Source organism: Opisthocomus hoazin, chromosome 11 (genome assembly GCF_030867145.1).
Source record: "Opisthocomus hoazin isolate bOpiHoa1 chromosome 11, bOpiHoa1.hap1, whole genome shotgun sequence".
Lineage (NCBI taxonomy): Eukaryota > Metazoa > Chordata > Aves > Opisthocomiformes > Opisthocomidae > Opisthocomus > Opisthocomus hoazin.
The window spans coordinates 23,662,767-23,677,542 of record NC_134424.1 but is presented as its reverse complement, the minus strand read 5'-3'; the positions used below and the strand labels follow the sequence as shown (position 1 = coordinate 23,677,542).

At 38.2% G+C, this 14,776-nt stretch overlaps 1 protein-coding gene across 7 annotated transcripts in view; it reads right to left on the bottom strand.

Annotated features, from left to right (window-relative positions):
- The window catches only part of IQSEC1 (IQ motif and Sec7 domain ArfGEF 1), a 388,154-nt gene that overhangs the window by 59,378 nt on the left and 314,000 nt on the right, over positions 1 to 14,776 (bottom strand). The gene's annotated exons all lie outside the window — the stretch shown is intronic.

Here is a 14,776-nt window from a genome sequence, read left to right as displayed (position 1 = left end):
CCGTCTCACATTGCAACAGTGTATGCACTTTCACTCTTCCACATTATGTCTTTTTCGTACGTCTCACATAAATATTTACTATCTGCCTCATCCTGTGCACAAGAGCCTTGACAGAAAAATGAAATTTTGCTTGTTTTTAAATCACTCAAAAGACTTAGTAAACACTCCACACATGCATGAATATAAGCATTTGCAGTACTTCCCCTACCTTTTGTTTTAGGGACAGGTACATCCAAACTCCAAAGGAGTAAAATTCCACATTCCCACCACACCCTGTTTTTCTTATTTTGCTTTCAGTCACAGGTATAGGAACATAAAAAATAAAGCCCTTATGTTCCTCTCAGAAACGAAATGCTGTGACCCTTGCTGCACACGTACCACAGCAGTCCCTTCCACAGTTCAAAGTACAGAGCGATTTCTGAAAGAATGTTCTCCACCGGACCGCAGTGCCGGAAGAGATCAAAGTTAACGCTGGCAGAACTCTCCTAGCTTGAACAGTGCGTACTTTTTAAAGTGAAAGAGAAAAAAGCCCCTTAGATTTCTCAAAATGTTTATAGAAACATGCAAAACTGAAAAAGCAAGCCCTCTTTCTTTGCCCATCAAAATACGACTCTACCCAAAAGGCATTTTCAAACATACTTTACCCAAGCTGGAAATATTTTCAGTGTGCACACATCACTTTTTCCAAAAAGGAAGTTGACAGGAAACTAATCCCTTTCCCTCCGTGATACAGCTGGCTTTCAAGTTAAAAATGATAAATTATCCAGAGTTTTGCTAGTGACATTGAAACTGTGTAACCACCCATTAGAAACAAACAAATCATTCTTCCTAAAGCATCCGCTAAAGAAATTACTAGGATACTAAACTGCTTCCCGTTCTCTCTTTAAATACTAAAATACATTTCTCTGTTCTGCTGACTGTGAGGCCACGCTATTTTGTACATCACAGATTCCTAGTTACAAGCTTATTTGTAGGTACTTTTCATACAAGTATGGTAAATTTGTTTTTAACAGGAAGTCAGGAATTATCACTATTTCCCCCTTAGGTTCTGTGACTTTTTTTGCCTTCCTCACCCTTAAATGGTGTACTATTTAATAACCCTTCCATACTGATTATAATCTCATGTTGACATTTTAATAATGATGCCTTCAATGGATCACTTAACCTTTTCATCAACAATAAGGTTACTGCCCTAATCAGAAAAAAATTGGAAAGGGGTTTGCCTGGTGCTCTGATTAAAGTTACAGGTTTCTTCTTTATTTATAATTTATCTTTTGTAGTTTATCCAGACATAACTATGATCCTTGACTGATCGTAACGCTTGATCTCATTTTGCTTATAGGCCTATTCCCTGCCATCACATCTGACCTCTGAAGCAGGGAAGTAATTATCATTTACAACAGGCAGCCTCCTGTACGACAGTATGGCAGCCCTTTCCAGCAAACAAGCGTGCACAGTCAGTACTGCATAGTTGAGGGCTTTCTCCCATTCAGCTCCTCCTTGTCCGTTTAAGAGCAGCTGAAGCTTCATATGAGTTCTTTCACAAAAATAAATCACCAACAAAGCAGCTTGCTTTCTACTTTTTCTTACTTTACATGTGTTCGAAAAAGAAAAATAATTCAACAAATATGACTTGTGTGAAGCTTTAAGGATGACAAGATGTACTGATCCACTATGGAGGAAGCGGACACAGGGCATTGTGGAACAGGAGTGTGGAATTGAGAATAATCCTGCCATGTCTATTTTGAAAGACGGCATGCTTAGAAAGGGTACCTCTGCTTCAAAACAGACTCAGAACACGAGCCAGGCACTGCAGGGTTATAAGGGCAGTTTTTATCTATTCACTTATTAAAAATGCCAACACACAAAAATGTCAGAGACTGTGCTCTAGGCTGGCAACAAGAATTAGAATAAGCCCTGCTATGACTAGGGGAGTAGTTAGACACCTCTCACACCACTTCCAGTAGCCACTCTGCACGCGCTGTCTTTCTCAGATGGATGAGAAATGAAGTACATTAAGCACACTGCAGAAATGGACAATGTAACACTTGACCCAGTCCCAACTGGAATTAGAAAGAACTTCTTAGTAAAGGTCTCTGTTTTGAGGCATCTGCCGCCCACGTACTATACATGCCCAGTAGAATTACTAATTTCAGTGCTTAAAAAAATTCTAGCGGGTGAATTTGGTTCATCTCTCTGCAATGTGCAATGGCATATTACTAGGGAGACCGTCAATATGTTGAGTATTCTGACTGTGTAGTATTAGGAGAAGGCAACACAGTTGAAATTAATCTTTCATTTTTAGAACTCCAATTGTTTTATCACACTCCTGTTTCAGCAGAAAGTAGACATTCATTATCTGCCAAGCCACAGAAAGATAAAGGTTCCTTGCCAGTATTTTACAAAGAAGCAGAGAATGGAGCAGCTAAATAGTGAAAATGGAAATTAAATATTTAAAAATAGTTAGCACTATTAATAAGACTTTGTATGAACAAAACTTTAAGAAAGCCATCAAAAACTTTGTTTCTTTGTACATCTAAATTACTTTTTTGAAAGAGTGGCCAGCACTGACTAAATCAGTATTTTATCAGAAATTGACACTGCAAGTTTCTTCCTGCATAAACCTCAACTTGTAATACTGTTAAAAAAAACCCCAAACACCACTGTATCAAGGAACAATAGGGAGGAAGAAAGGCTTACAAAAAATGGAAACTGAGTACAGTCTTTTTAACATATCTCAATGGATATGTAAAACTATGGGTGAAAATCAGATTAATTTCACTTTTTATAATGGCTATAAACCAGTACTAAATACCAAAAATAGATGGATTCAGGCATCTTCTTTTCTTCTGTGTCTGTATGGCTCTAGACTTCCTGCAAGAGCTAGGCCACACACTCTGCAAACACTTTTAAATTAAAATCCATCAGCTGCAGTGACATATGTGCATGCAAGTAGGATCTGTGGGCTTCATCAGCAGGGCGGTGAGATAAGGGTCATTCCCGCAGTGCGGCTAAGGCGGTACGTACCCATGATGCACATTGCGCTCTAACAGCGACAGAAACAAAGCTCACTGCTCCGTCTGAATCAAAGACCAACATCAGTGTGCAGGCAGTGGCAGCCAAAAGCTGCTTTTATAACTAATTTGCCTAGATGTCACAGCTGGGTAACCGTGCCTGGCTGTATCTTTGGACTAAAGCAGCACACAATAGATCCAAGCTGACAAAATATGAGGTAGATGTTGCTGCTAGCTAGAAAAAGGTTGTGTTTTTCACAAATATTTCCCACTATTCAGGTGATAAGTTCATTTCAAGAATTACCTAATAAGAAAAAGCTCTGTCTCCTTCTTCCCCCTGCCTAATGGCTGAATGTAGTTCTGTGGTTAGCCATGACCAAACCAAAACATTTCCTCTCTGGGCATTTTAGCCGCAGAAACCTGGGAGGTCTTTTCTTCCCTGTCTCTCATTTTATACGTTCAGTTATTACTTGTGATCACAAAAGCTGTAATTAATAACCAGTACACTAAAACCGTTACCATATTTTTTAAAAAACCATATTATTCAGGATGTTTGAATATCTACTGCTATTCTTTGATTTAGTTTTCATTTTTATATTTACACCTTCCTTTTCCTTCAAATCTTGCCAAACTATTATCTTAGCAAAACCAAAAATAAGCACAGTAAAGACCAAATTTCAAAAAACAAGAACACTTCAATATTTCAGTTTAAAATGGAAACTGGAAAGAGTCCTCAAGACTTAAATTTCTGAGTACAGACTTACTCGTTCCACTGACAACAATGGCAAAATGATCAGAGAAGCTGCAGGTTTGGATTCACAGGCACGAGCATTTACCTCTCAGAGAGACTATACTACAAAAGAAAGATGAAAACCAGAAAAGCAGAAATTCCCTTTTTACTGAGGCCCAGTACCTTATCTTTAAAACTACGTGCATGTAAAGAGGAAGTACATAACAACAACATCAGATGCAAGGAACTCTTCAGTATTCCCACTCCCCCCACAAACCTCACAGTAGTGAAGCATCCCAGTGCATCTGTACGACTACAATGCAAGGATAATGAGAACATACGCTTACAGAAATCATCCAAATGTTCAAACCAGTGTGTTGCAGATTTAGTTTGGAACTAAAAGCAACAAAGAAATTCAGCATGCTTCTAAATAATGTAAATGCCAAACCAAAACTGCACGCAACATTTTAAAATAGAACCAAGACACTCCCAGCCAAACAGAGTAAATACTTGAGAAATTATTTTACCAATGAACATTCTCTGAAATCACTAGTTATTTTCATCATTCATCTAGAATGGACTTTCAACACTGTAACAGAAAGACAGGAAACTGAAAACAGGCCCTAACAACTGGATGGCACATGCATGAGAAACAATCAGCATTACATTAATCCTGTAAAAAATTTGTTTTGGACATAAAGAGAAGTATGACAATATAATAAGTTTATGCTGCTACATCTCAAAGATTTCTCCATAGCATTTTAGATCCTTAAGATTATGAACACAAGTTCAAAGGTTCATAGAATAAATTCCTTTTATTCTAAATTGTGGAAAGTATGCACAAGTAATATGAATACAGTAAGAAAAACACGGTCAACTTCAAATTCTAGGCAGCACGAAATGATAAAACCACTCTGCTTCGCCATGACACTACAAGTGCTCTGTTCTTTAGGAAGTAGGCAGTTTTTAAAGCATGACTGTGGCAGAGTATCACTTGCCACACACAGCAGTCAAAACTCCAGGTAGTCTGCACGACCTGAATTCAAATCGAACTTAATGAATTATTTATACGTTTATTTTATTTGTTGCAACAGTGAAGCATTTGCATGAGTAGTTCTTCATGAAATTCATCAATCAAATCTGTCCCTTCTCTAACCTGCCTACTCTTCCCTGAATCCACGTCATTCATTCCCCTCTTCAGGAGACACGCATGTAAACCTGGTTCCCTTCAGGTCATATCTACTGATAGAATAATTCAGAAAGCTTATTTTTCTCCTTTGTCCCAGAAAGACTTCTGTCCATAAACACGATGCCTACAGTTAAAGTATCTAGATACCTAGGGACTCTGATATATGATTTAGGAGATGGATTTAAATGCAAACCAGAGTGAAGCTTTTTGTATTAAAACCTCATTTCATAAACATGATTCCCAGTAAAACTTCTGCCTCACTGAAAAATAAACATCCTACATAAATAGGCCCAAATGCCCAGGAAGGAAGAAGTGCTACGCATCTGTTTCACACCAACTATCTATTTTTAATAGAGGTTAAAAAAGTCACACTCTGATCATAATTCCTAAATATAGATACCCACTTGAACTGGATCCAAATTCTCTACCTAGCTCAAAGAATGCAGACCAGAAGTCGCCCATGGAACTAACTCTGAGTAACAGAGAAGCACGATGGCAGCTGCTAGAGCAGCTGGTATGGTCGGACACTTCCAACATGAAGCCTGAAAAATACTCATTTAAATGCCGAAAATGTTTAGGTCAAATCTAGGCATTCCACATAGAAGCAAACCTCTACAAAAGTTAATTTCTTGCATATAACTTTGTCTTTACAAGTGCAATGAAGTCCTAACTTGAATGTGAAATTTTAAATGCCAGTTACAAACACAACACTGCTAACTAAAACTATGACTCCCCATACACAACTTAATCTGAACATAAGCATTCATTTGACACAAGGGTACACCTCACTGCTTCGGCGTTGGCTTACATTGCAGTACCTGTGGTGCTTTCTGCTATAAACTAGGAGGTGTATTTAATTAAAGTGCTGATGTATGCATTGTATTATCTCAAATGACTCTCCACAAGAAGTCCTTAATGTAGGTTCTCAAAATGCAAAACTAGCCCAAGCTAGATTTTTAGCATCACCCCCCACCCCCATTACAGTATTTCCCAGCGGAGTGAGAACATTTGAGCAGAACTGTATTATTAGTACAATTTGCAATAGATTAGAATCTAGTTCTTATTGCCACGTCTGTTTTGTACTGTCTAGTAAACAGAAGTCAATTATATTAAGAACGTCTACAAATCCCCAAATTCAATAAATGCAATAACATTAACAAACCAATCTACTTTCAAATATACACTGTCAAAAGTTCAAAGCCATTATGATGGACAACAGTATTCACCAGCACTGACAAAAGCTTTGATCCAGGACAGAAATATCGACCAACTTGTTTTACTTAGAACGCACTCTCAATTCAGCTGTTTCTGTGAAAAACAAATTAAACCTTTGAATGCACATCAAAGTAATGTCCCAGGTAATTAATCTTACTGAAGTTAAATATCATTGCAAGGAAAATCCAGACAAAATTTGCATGTGTCTCACAAGCAAACACTAACAAAGCAACCGCTTCATTCTGTAACGCTCTGTGTAACAGACTGCCAATAACAGTTGCCAGCTTAAGTTCAGACACAGTCTGACGACCATTGGCAGAGCGACCAGCGTTCCACAGACAACTACCATGCTGTGCACTGCAAACCTTCATTTGCTCTCTGGTCCAAGGCCTGGATTAAAAATTACAGAAAATCCCCAACATCTACTCACTTGGACAATCCCTTCTATCACTATCAAGTTTTAGTTCTCACTAAATAACCCCATAAAAGGCATTAGCAGAAATGTTTTTTAAAAAAGGGCATTTTGACCCACAACCTTATGTGCCATTAGTAGTAGCGGAGAGCAGGGGAAGAAAGATGAGAGATTATAAAGACTATTTTCTCTACTCCCAAACAGAATGTAAGTATTAATGCACTGTCTCTTCTGAAATGGAGATGCACACCAGAAAGATGAAAAGAAAGCCAAACAAAAATCTACCCAACTTCCCCATTTCAGGGAATAACTTTTATAATAGATTTAAGAACTAAGAATATTCCTTTGAAAAGAGCTTACTTAAGATTATCTTCAGCTTCCAAGGAGGAGAAGGAAGGTGAAACATCTCACACATCACCTTTGCCCAAGTCAAACAGTGGCAGCACATTGGCTAACATATGTAAGAATTTACTACAGAAGGGTCAAACCAACCAACCAACCCTCACCCAGTACCCACTTAATGCCTTATGACACCTATCTGCTAAAGGCAAAGCTGTATTTTATTTTCATTATCTAGCAGCTGGAAAGTAACAAAGGAGACTGACAGCATCAACAGAACTTGAGTACAGCTTACAAATGCTAGCTTGTATCTTAGGTAAAGACGGACAACGTCATTCTCTGCTAATCTGCATTAATCATCACCCAGCATATGTTTATTCAGTACTCCATACCTCAAACTTTTTAGAAAATGGTTAAAACAATAGTAAAAGATGACTATGGTAATAATTTGAGGCTTGTGGCTGGAGGAAGATTTCTTCAATTTATCAGTCCAATTTTTAGAATTTTTAGAGGGTTTAGAGGTCAGCTCCTCTTGATGTGGCAGCATAAAACATACTAACACAGACAATGTCATCCATGCTTCAAAAGGATGCTTACCTTCTTATAGTGATTAAAGCTAAAAATTTTTAAGTGTAACTGAGGTAATCTGACCATTTAACAAAACCTGTGAAGGGCTACCTACCGCTGGAGACTTTGTCCTGTTCCTCCTATGTAAACTCTTACGCAATAGGACAAGTTTCAGAAATCTGTGGAGTTTCTCAATATAACTGTGGTAGAATTTGACCTTAGCTATTTATTATTTATCCAGGTATTACATTCTGGATATTTAGCATACCTATAATACATACGACATGTATTTAAGATGGTGAGATATTAATATACATTTTACTGTTTATATCACGACACAACCTTCATACAAAGCCAATTTTAAAACGGTAGATTTAGTTTCTGCAGCTGAGAAAAACTGATTTGCAAGCACAGCTGAAGCAGCATTTGATATAATGCAAAAATCCTTGGCATCCTGTACCAGCCACCCTTGTATTTCACCTGTCGTGGCTTCAGCTGTTGCGTCAAGCCCACCAGAGGTAGAGGCGATACAGAATGACACCGCTGAGAAACCTTGCTGGCAGCTAGGTTCTATAAGAGACTAAATCATAGTTTCCTCTCCCCATTCAGACCTCAATACTCTTCTTTCCCCTCTTATATACTGTATATCATATAAACATGAATTAGTTTAAAGATCCTTAACAAAACCCTGTTCACCAAAAAAAGTTTTAGGCATTGAAATTTCATACCTAGAACAAAACTATATTCTCACCTTAGATCAAATACACTTGATAAAGCCTATCACTTGACTCATTTTATGGTTTTGCGCCTTTACGATTCAAAATGATTACAAATAAGATGCAGTATACAGAACTGGGAACAATTTTTGAGGAGGCCAGCCTTTCCCTTCCAGTATGTCTGTGTGCCTGGGCACAGGGAAATTAAGAATCACATAAACCAAAGAAAGTTATACAAAAAGACCTATTTAAAACAACCAAGGGATTTCATTTCAATTAGTTAATAATATATAGTTATTATGTAAGGAGGTGTGCTTTAAAACAATGTCACTGATAAAACACGAAATACTTTGCTCTCTCACTTGAATTAAAGAAGTAGTTGGCTAAAGTTCTCCCACTTTTAAAATCAAAAAGAAAGGGAATGTTCAACTTTTAGTGGTTGACTTCTCTCTGAATTTACAGATCAATCTCATAAGGTTATAGAGCAACGTACTTAAAAAACCCAATCCAAAAGGAGGATGGCCTTTTAAAAGTCTGCTCAGAGAAAGACCTTTTATTGATCTAACTGCATCTAGATGTTTATGTAATTTAAAAGTATCACTCAATCTTAAACACTGTGCAAACCCTGCATTTTGACTGCCAACTACATCATGCCAAGTTTAAAAAAAACAAAACCCAAAGGGCCAAGAAACCCTACTAGTTTCCTCTAAGGGAGAACAATGTAATTTCAACATGCCTAAACGCAAACGAGCATGGGAAACTCTCACTGGGTAGGAAGAGAAGGGATGAGAACATAGAACACTTGGTCCTGCTTTCAGTGAAGTTCAGAGTGTTGCTACCAGGTTAGTGAGAATGGGAACTGGCCCTACGCGTTCTGCACACACTGAGAGAGGTCTGTGTTGTAACTTACTGGGACAGAATCACTGCTAACCAGTCTTTAATCACAGCCTTCCTCATAAAAGTGAGATTTTTATCCTCTGCAACACACCCAAGGTTTATATCAAAGTGTACAGAACATAACATTTAAGGAAACAAAACGGTAAGAGATCTTTTGTTGGAAGCATGGAGTTTGGTGGAAAAAAAAAAGTTTTAGATGTTACTTAGAGTCACGGCAATGTGTTCAAATACAGAAGATATTTGCAGACATACCCAAAAAGATGTTCTGTGTCTTCCTACGTGTAAATCTTCACTCTTAGGAAAACAAGACCTCAGAAGATTGCTTACAACCTCTAAATCAGTTGAAGAGCTGACAGATGCTTTTTCTCATCCACAAACTTCCTTCCTTTTACATTTCCTCTCCATTATGCTGAGTCTATATATTTTCTAGTTCTTTCTCTGTTAGTGAGGAATTAAACATAGGCTTTTGGTAGGACTTCTGACCCATCCCACTGATTACAATACAAAAGTAACACAGGTAGCAAGTCCTGTCTTGGAAACCTACAAACGCTATTTCAAAGCTTATAATAAGCCAACTAGTTTCTCCTTACAGAGCTTATCTATTATCAAATTTTAAGACCTGCTCTACGTTCTAAATAATTTTATTAGCTACTTCCAATCAGTACCCAAAAATAGAGGATTTACTGCACATACAGAGAATGAAAGTAACTGTTAGGTGGTACTGCAGCTTGTAGCAGCTTCATTTCGATGCAGCACATAGACACTCAGTACAGCTCTGCAACTCTTGCTCCCAGAAGCATCGACCATTTGCACTGACTTCTGCTGATACAGCTTGCCTTAGCTGGGGGCAGCACGTGAGGCTGATCAACCGCAAAAGAACATCGGGTCTAAAATATAAAACTTGGATCATTCTTAGAATTTACAGGCTCTTTACCATGACTTAATTCATAGATCTCTCCGCAATGGAAAATGGTCTTTTAGGATAAGGTACAAGTCCAGTTCCTGAATAAGAGTCACCATTTTGTGAACTGAAAATTAAATACTGTACACAGACTTTCAAAAGGTCAACCAAACACAGTCAGAAATGATCTTGTGTAACATGCTCCACTGTGGCAGTACAGGAAAACCTGAAATACTTCTTTTCTTCTAGGCAAAACTAATAAAAACCATCTTAATCACATTTTAATAACATGAGAAGAACCCAAGTTTGCAACAGGCTGTCACCATTTGGGACAATTTCCGTTAAAGCTGGGTAATGCTCTGTTCCCTTTCAATTTCACAAAGTATTAACTACTAGTATTAATAGGAAACTATTAGCTGTAAAGTCCCATTCTCCCACAACTTGGAGCATTAGAATCAGCTCCTTCTTGAAACCAGTTTCTGTTAAATGCTTCACATCACTGGTATCTTCTAAACAGGGTGCGCAGAATAAAATATAAGAAAAGAATATATTAACAACAATAATCAACTGTCTGTCTTTCAAGAATCTAAGAACAACTGAAAACATTATCCAACATTCAACACCCTGTGAAATGTCGTTAACTTCAAAGCATGAGAATCACCCCAGACACCTCTAGAATGGAAATTCAGCAGCTGTTTCACAGCACATTACCATACAGCAAAACCACGTAAGAAAGAAAAATAAAGATAAGTTTTATTCCCAATGGAAAGTGCAGAGGGAAGTTAGATTGAGAGAAAAGCTATTATCAAGCTGAACCATGACCAAAAAGTCAGGGGTTTATACAGGCCCATTCTGTTCTGTGTACTATTAGACCCCCAGGAACTGCAGCTGGATCAGGAACACTGCTGTCCATCTCCTATGAACAATGACTAACTATATCATCCATTCCTTCCCGAAGATTTATCCTTAGAGTTCTGTGCAAGTACTGACACGGCCTACGCCAGCTTGACTCATGAAAACTGAAAGGATCACAACTATAAACATTACGTCTGTAGACTACCCTAAAAAGAACACACTAAACTCAAGTTAAATACAGTCCAACGTACAGCTGTCTGAGCTCCAGTGCCCATAGCCACTGCTGTATTTAACTCTCCACATGATCTGAGACTGAGTCTGGGCTATTCTACTGTAAAGGGGGGGAGTAAAAATTAAATTAAAAGCCAAAATGTGAACTTTCCTCGAGTTTCAGGACTGGCTGTAAACATACCCTGCAACAGAAAATCCATCAGGTTTGCATCCTTGCTTCCTTTACACTGCATAAAGATGACCTGAAAGGTCACGCATATATCAACAAACAGAAGGAAGTTAGTTTTCTTTTTCTCTGTTCTTACCAAAACATTTGAACTTATGACACATCCATCCTTGGTAATCTGGTGAGTTTTAGGGGCAACTGAAATTTCTCGGACTAAACAATGCAAGTACCCCTCAAAACAAGTTTAGGATTCTTTTTCTATTTTCCTGCCCTGTATCTAGCCTCTTCTGTAACAGGAAGCCAAATCAGAACTGTTGCATTTTGTGCTTGCGCAGCAAAAGGCAACAGGGAATTGGGTCCTTTGTTTTTAAGCACAAGTTTAACTCGGATGACACTGAACTATTGAAAGAATCTGATTAACAGATATACTACACCAATTTCCTGTATTAAAGGCTATCAAAGCCATCATTCTAATTCTCTGCTTCTCGCACAGGGACAAAAGGGTTTGATTTTTAATCATACCAAAGCTTGGCTTTTTTACTTTATTTTTATTGATGATATCTTTACAATAATTTCATGAAAATGTTTCTAGTCTTTTGTCTATTGTAAGGAAGCAAAAGAAGATTTATTTAGCTAAATTTGCAGTCCCCTTTAACGTAATACTAGGGCTTTGTGCTACAGTGGATTAAAGCAGCATCTGTTCTTCTCTGGAAACCTGGAGTCAAATCACAGCAGTGCAGTAAACTTGCCATCTCTGTCTGCGCCCTACCTAGAATCGTCCTTCCTCCAAATAAAATTCAAATGAATTCCTGAAAGGCACACGAAGGGCTACGTAACTACAATATTTTTCGTTGATAAGTCTTGCTAAAAAAGCCCATGATCAGTAACTATTTTTGCATAACAAAGATGTATGAATGAAACAAAATCTGTATTGGCATAAGTTTTGACATAAAATGACAACATACAGGATGCTTAAAACGAACTTTTGAATGCAGGGCCTGATTCGGCTCTTATAACCATATAGTCTTGTTAGACAACAGAAATAAAGAAGCAACCCTTGGAATATGAATTTGGCTTGTAGCCCACACTCTGTCTGAACATAAATGAAATCTAAGCAAAGCACAGTTAACAAAAACAATGCACCAACACACTTTCTCCCCAAACCCATCATTTATCTCTTCATAATTCCAATTGTTCTGTTGATCAGGCAGTGTATGGGGTAAGGGCACATCCTCATATATTTAATGTAACAAATAGAGAAGTCAGGGCTCCATCTTGATTACAGTTTCTGAGATCTCCTGCAGTTCTGTTATTAAATAAACATAAAAAGCAATAACTGATTGACAGCTACTGTGATTAAAATATGCCTGGCTCTGAAATTAATGATGAAATTGCCATCGATTGTGACAGAAAAAGAACTATGTAAATGCTATAAGAGCAACAAAATCGCATCCTTAATGTCCTTCATAAACTACGGTAAATTCTTGCAATGAAGAGGCACAACAGGCACAATCTACGTCCATGCATCATAATGCTCAAAGCAACAAAGTGGGTTTTTTTCTCCTCAAATTGTGGTCCTTCACAGCTTTTTTAAAAAATATAATGTTCAAAATTACAATAGCTTGAATCACTCCTTTGCACCTGTCAGAATGATGCAGAAACTGGATCCAAGCGGCTGCGTGGATTTACAGCAGAGAGGGTGCATTAGTCTGGATCCTGAGATTCTATGAAGGCCTAGTAGATAATTTCCAGGACGTCTTTATGGCATTAATATTTCCAAAGTAAAGCTGCCCTGATAGCAGGCTAAACCCAGTTTTACTCACTGCGAGTCACACAGCTGAGGCTATAAAGTTAAGGCAATGCAGTGTCTTGAATTGCAATTGGAATACCACACAGTAGGCTAAAGGACGTGTTTTACTAGGAAAGCAGCATCTCACTTCTAGCACTCTTGTAGCCTGATGTTCTGCTAGTGATGCCTGAAGTCTGAGTATCAGTGGTGTTAAACACCAAGAAGCATAACTGAAATATGTGAGATGTTCAGTACCTACAGGCAGCAACTCCACAACTGGAGACAAGTGTTGGTTTGGGTTCAGGATGATACCTTGCATACACCAACAGAGGACTGGCTACTTATAGGCCAGCTCTTATAATTCACAGCTACTTCTTATTGGTGTTCAGGGCAAATACAGTTCACAAGCGCAGAGTAACCACATAAGTGTGCTGATCAGCTACATAATTACGAATCTAACCTTTAGATCGTCAAAGGCATGAAACAATCCCAGCCTCCAAGTGATGGAAGAGTATTCTTATGACGACTGAGTATTTGGAGGAATAATTTCTATAGCCACATGAACGGAAATGCAATTCCCTTCAGAAAATTTTCATTTCGCAAATACGAAATGGTCACAGGGTGAGAAAAACCATGTAAGACCACGGGACTGTCTATCCCGAGAAATCACTTCCCAATTCTCAAGAGGAACACCCTGTCAACTGCTAGTGAAGTCACCTTCTCCAGCAAAGAAGGTCTGCTTGCCCGGCAGTAACCCGCTCTGTCAACTCCTAGCAACCTTCTCATATAGACTTGTAACAAGAACAACAAATCAGTTACTGTTCAACTTGGTATTTGTGCATTTCAGGTGAGAAACTGAGTTCTTGGGGGTTTCCTTACCTGAAACTTGCAAATTATTCCAAGAAACTGATTTGCAAATTGTTTATTAACTGCACCAGGATTCCCAGAGCTTCTAAAGGGGCAAAGAAACAACTAAATGCTGTTGATATCCTGAGCTCTATAGTTTTCACTCCTTAGCTCCAGATCTTGTACTACAGTTAGTATCTTTAATGATAATGAATTATTTCAGATTAGTAGAAATGGGAAAACAATGGATGATGGCAGCCGACTTCACACATGAAACCCAAACACTGACCACCCATTTAACTAAGAGGAAAAAAAACCCAGCTGACTACCATGTAACAGTACTCTCAATATCTGCAGTTTCAGGAACTAGAACAGGACATCACAATAACAAAACAAATCTGGTACAAAAGTAGCAGTGAAATGGGAAGTGGGTCATTTTATTCAGCACAGCTGGAGTTCTCCTAAAGCACTAGACAGATGTAATGAATTCTGTGTTTATATGAAGGATATCTGCCACACGCACAGACACAGTGAAAGAATACAACCACCCAAACTAAGCAGTCAGCAATTTCTCTTTCAACACGTCGGGCAGAATAATGAAGTTTAACGGAAAGGAAGTGCATAGCAATGTGCAAATGGAGGAAAAAACTCTGAAACAATGACTGCATAGCAGAACGTAACTGTGTGAATACAGGCAGACCTGTCGCTAAAGCAACATTTACAAATTATGCTTTACAGCAAGCCATGCAAATGTAATGTCACTTATGGAAGCTTTACCGGCTCCACACTGCAAATTTGGATGCTCAACTTTATTATTTTCCTTAAGGGTAAAAATGGGCTCGAGGATTATCAAATGGGTGACTAAACCGTATTACAAAACATTTTTCCTTATCAAAAAACATTTTCCTT